We start from the raw sequence: 5512 nt of genomic DNA, 5'->3' as shown, positions 1-5512 counted from the left end.
GGGGGGGCTGCTGTGTACACAACCTGGAGAACTGACAATGGCTAATTTAGAAAGAAAGATTTTAGACGAAGCCTAAATAAGGTCTGCAATCAAGATGGATGTCTCTTTCCCTCTAATTGAGACCCTGCAGATTTGCTCCATTTTCCTAAATTAAATTCTGGTGTCAGGTATAATTACTGGTGGGAGATCTTTTCAAAGCACCAGAATCATGAAAGAATATAGACTCAACAATGTTTCCAAAACAACAGGAAAAAAAAAAAAACCCTCCTCACCCCCCAATCAGTCAGGGAATAGAAGAAGTGCAGCGAATTGTGTGCACCAACTACCACAACCCTGTTTCCCTTCCACACACACAGAAATGTAAATAATAATATAAATAAATATGTAGATTTATAGAACAAAGATGAAGAACCATCAGATGGACCTGCGCTGTGGCGGATACGTGGAGATTTAGCTGGGGAAATTAAATGTTGCTCTCTTTTTGACGCCCCTCCTTCCTGCAGCTAAACAGAGTAAATGTGGTGGATTAGTAACATAGTGGCTGAGACACCTGAAACAACAATGGGAAAACTCCTGACACCTGCGCTCCGCAGTACACACAGTACACACAGTACACACAGTACACACAGTACACACAGTACACACAGTACGCAGCATGATGAGGAAAAAGAAAAAAGCATTTAAAAACAGTCTCCTGCTCAGACTACTATTGTATTATACACGAGTCAATACGGCATGTGATCCAAAGGTCTAATCCATCGCAGGACTGTTTGTGCCTTAGTCCTCAGCAAGTGATATGCATATCCTGTTATAGTATTCAAATATTCCCTGGCTGGCAGAGAATGACATTTGAATAAAGTGTGAGCTCTGACTCTGTCTGACTGTCTGGCTTTTCTCATTCAGTGGCCTGAGAGACAGCAGAAATGTCACAGCTGCATCTTTTTTATCATCGTTTTTCAAAGATTTTCGTTTGCTCTATCTCTCTGCCGTCGTGTCTCTGTGCTTATATGTTTACAAAAAACAGTAAAATAACTGATTTATGAAATAACACATAAATGCGACAGTGTGTTTAAGCTGTTGGAGTCCGGGACCGGTTTGGTCTGGATGTGGATTTGCTGCGAGGCCCAGCACCACAGGCCTGAGGCGTTCTTCCATTGGCTCTGCAATTGTTCCTCATCGCAGTTTAACAATGTGTGTGTTTTCTCTTCATTACAGGCGTCTCTGTGACTTAAATAAATTCCCTGTTCGGTGCATGCAGCGCAGTATGCACGCATGCGTTTGTACATGTACTGGACGTAATCAGCCACAGGGGAAACTGGGTCGTCACTGCAGAGGAAAACAGAAGCAGAAACAAAGTAATACAAATATTTATTGATTAAAGGTGAGGTCATAGACTGTGAATGCAACACAGAGGACACCTGCACCTTGACTCTGATTATATGTTATTAGTATTATTTCTGTTAGCAGCTGTAGAAATAGCAACATATTTAATCCTGGTTTATTTTACATTGCATATTGTAACTTATGTCATATTGCTGCTGTTTTCTTCTGGTTATATTTTCATTATTCTGTTATGTCATATGCTATATCATGGTGTTCCAGTTCAGTTATATGTAGGCTACAGTATTTCATAGCATTGTATTATAATGCGTGCATATCAGATGTATTTTGTTTATATTTTGATATTTCATTATGAACATTATACGACCGGTTAAGGCCTCGATAATGCCAAAAAAATCCCTATAAAAATGTTCATATCGCTCGATATCGCTGATCTATTTTACGTCGATCATCACGCGACAGAGTGGGTTGTGTTCTCCCGCTGTTTGGATGTCGCGTCGTCGTGTTGTTGCTGAGTAAAGAAAAGTAAAGAAGAAAATGAACATGGATCCAGTAAAATACAGGATAAAGGCTGCAGCTCTACTCCTCTGTCTTTTTGTCATTCACCCTCATTGTGTGTTTTTGTACATGTCTCCCCTGCGGCCCGTTTTGCCGTCTCTCTCTCTACCTGTCTGTCTGTCTGTCTGTCTGTCTGTCTTCCTGTCTGTCGGGGGACCGTCTAATTCTCTGAGCACATTGCACAGCGCTCTCAGTGATCGCCCGTCACTCGCCTCAGATTCATTGTCATGGAGTTGCCGCGGGCCTTTTTAAAAGCAACTAAAAAACAGGATTCAGGGTATTTTTCCCTCAAACTGTCATCGAGGCTGCTCGGCTGAATTTTAAGAAATCATTTTTTACTGTTCACTGACCTTGTGCTACACTTGCGCTGAAAATACCTGAACAATACGTGTCAGCGGCATCATTTTCTTCACTTCGCTCTTATGTGCATCTCCTCCCTCCCTCCATCTTTCTCCCTAATGAACATTAATGGAGAAAATTATGCCAATATTTGACGCACTCACATGAGCGCAATTACAGGGGAGAATAAATGTATGCACCCTCACGGTTTCGCAGTCTGCCCGGCGATAGCTTTCTAATCTGACACTGCCGGCCGGGAGGAAAAACCCTGTATCTCCCATCTTGAGGCAATGAAAGGGAACGCCGTTGAGTGGCACGACGGATTTTGGATCAGCTCTCGTGGCCGTTCTGAGGGTCATGCAACTTACTGAGACATCTGATTCAAGGAGGGAGTTTAGAATATAAGATTACAGTGTTTTCATGCAGCTCAGAAACAAATAAGCTGCTTTTCCTCTCGTCTGTGTAAACTTTCCATCATGTCAGCGTTTCCTCGTTAGTGCTCATTCCTTTTTCTTAGTTTATCTTCATTTGTGTGTGTGTGTGTGTGTGTGTGTGTGTGTGTGTGTGTTTGTGCATGTGTGTGTGCACACGCCTGTTGTGATGAAATGGAACATCACTGAGCTTCAGACACAATTCATTCTCATCACCATCCGTTACTAATTCACCGATGTTTCTGTTGTTTTCCCTCCACTTGGATGCTGTTCATTTACCGTGTGTGTGTGTGTGTCTGTGTGTGTGTGTGTGTGTGTCGTCTCTGTCCGGACACTCTGTCAGTCACGTGCCTGTATATCCTTTTTATATGCTCATGTCCAAGCGACATTTGTGACTGTGTGTATGAGCCAGACAGAGTCAGCCTTTTCTGAGTGTGTGTGTGTGTGTGTGTGTGTGTGTGTGTGTGTGTGTGTGTGTGTGTGTGTGTGTGTGTGTGCCTGTCTGTCCTGTAAGCCTAGCTGTGTGTAAGTGGTTTTGGCAGGCCTGTCTGTGTATGCAGGCAGCACATGTTTTCCGCTCTATTTGTGTCTGAGTTTGTGTGTTTGCCTGTGTACGTGTGCCAATGTGTGTGTCTGTTGGGCTGTGCTCACACATTGCTCTGTGCTTCTGCTCGTGCACGTGCAATTTGTTTATACATCCAAGGATGGTGTCTGTCTGTGTGTGTGTGTGTGTGTGTGTGTGTGTGTGTGTGTGGTCAGCAATGACTAAATATGACAAGGTCACTACTGTCATTTACCTGTCATGCAAAACAAACACACACCCTGAGACGTACCAGGATGAAAGCCGTACACATGTTAAAGCATGAAACGCACATGAACACACACATACACACACACACAAGTGATGCAGTTAGCATGTTGAAAACCATTTAGACACAAATCAAAGGTGGCTTGTCCTTTTTTTTCTCTTTGTCTTACACACACATGAACGCACACACACACACACACACACACACACACACACACACACACACTGACCGACTGCATGTAAATATTAAACACACAATGCAAATAGCTCGGCCTTCGAAGGGATTGGTTTGCAGGATGTTTGTTCTACCCACAAGGAACCCTCTCTACATGTTTCTCTAATGGGGGGGGGGTGTAAAAGTGCAGGTGTGTATGGCTGCCCAGACGGGACAACATCACACACAATATATCAGCATTATAGTTGTGGCATCAAGGGTCTAAGGTCAAAGGTCACTGTGGACCTCACAAAATAACGTTTTCAGGCCATAACTGACAAATTCATACACTAGTTTTGACACAATTTAACTCAAATGTCTATAAAGGTCAAATTAAGAGATGATATTTTATATCCAAAAGGTCAAAGGTCAGCTTCATTGTGACATGTTCTGAAAAAACACTCCTGACTATTATTTAATGCCGTAACTCAGGAAGGAGAAAATTGACCGTATTTCCTGCAGTTTCACTGGTTGGTGGAAGCATACGACCACAAGGCGGCCAATTGTAGTTTTCTAAATATCTGCGTCATTACAACTTTTAAAAATTAAGGATGATAATTAGGATGGTTTTGACTGAATGTCCATAAATCTGCTGAGAAATCAGAGGGAAAAAAAGAAGCTCCTCAGTCAGTAACCCAGTGATAGTTGTCAGTACATCCAATGGAAAATAGCTTATTCAGTTTCACTTCATTTTTCAAAATGTAAACAAACTTAGCTTGATTCACTTAAATCCATGGCAACATATTTCCTGTTTGTCCTTGTGTTTAGTTTGTATCTGTTCCGTTATCCAGAAGAGTTCTCTGCATGTTGCCTGCAGCAGATCTGATGTAAACAAACTCATCTGACTGACAACTGACAAATTATTATATGGTGTTGAAGAAAGGGGGGGGGGGGCTTCAGAGACTCAGTTGCTTGTTTACAACCTGCCTGATGGTCTGAACCTTCGTATTTCTTGCCCTGACACATGTTGTCATAGTAATATCCAAATCTCAGCAGGTAAGTTATTGAGTACAATATAATAATAACTGATAAAAATGACAGAGACTGACGCAGCCTTTATGTTTCATGGTCTCTTGTGCTCCTTTTAGCCTCAAGATGTTGAGTGACTGCGGCCTCTGCTCTCAGCTAGCTCCAGCACTCAGCATGTGAAGCCGAGCCGCTGACCCCGGCAGCGGTTTCACCCCTGAAGTGAATCTGAAACACTGAAAGCGTTAGCTGAAGGGGAACTTTATCTTTCTTGTGGCTGCTGTCGACAGATACTTTCTATTTTAAGCTTTGTGTTGCCGTCCTCCGACGCGCTGGCTCTCCGTGTAAACCGCTGCAGCTCCAGCATCCTGGCTTCACTGTCTTTGGCAGCGTTAGCCGTAGCATCCTAGCATTAGCCTGTCCGCGTGATTACAGTGATTATCAACAGCGCTGGTTGGATGGAAGAGACTTATGGCAAAAAGATGACCTCCCTCTCCCTCCCTCTCTCTCTCCCTTTATCTGTTTCTGCCTCTCGCTCGCTCCTTCCTGTTGTCTACTCTCTGTCTCTCGCCCACTCTCTCTGATCCTCTGTGTCAGAGTTTAAGGAGCCTAAAAAGGAACATAAAATTTAAATCCACTTTTTTATTTATTTTTTTTCCTCCTCCTCTCTCTCTCTCCCTCCCTCTCACACACACTCTCTCTCTTGTTCTCTCTCTCTTTCTGACTATCTGTCTCTCACCCCTCCTCTTCCTCCTGTTAGATTCTGTTGTCTTTAAATAGAGGCTGGTGTCACCCTCACTGAGACATGGCACACACACATAGATAGGCAGTGATGTCAGCCCCCCCCCCCCCCCC

General features: G+C 43.3%; 1 protein-coding gene across 1 annotated transcript in view; it reads left to right on the top strand.

Annotated features, from left to right (window-relative positions):
• Window positions 1-5512, top strand: part of LOC111669961 (poly(rC)-binding protein 3-like) — a gene marked incomplete at its 3' end in the record, with an annotated part of 114757 nt that overhangs the window by 56507 nt on the left and 52738 nt on the right. The window lies entirely within an intron of this gene.

The sequence above is a fragment of the Seriola lalandi genome, unplaced genomic scaffold (genome assembly GCF_002814215.2).
Source record: "Seriola lalandi dorsalis isolate HSWRI2012SDOR001 ecotype SW California unplaced genomic scaffold, Sedor1 jcf7180002054827, whole genome shotgun sequence".
Classification (NCBI taxonomy): domain Eukaryota; kingdom Metazoa; phylum Chordata; class Actinopteri; order Carangiformes; family Carangidae; genus Seriola; species Seriola lalandi.
The sequence above is the reverse complement of the archived record's forward strand: the minus strand, read 5'-3'. Positions and strand labels throughout refer to the sequence as shown.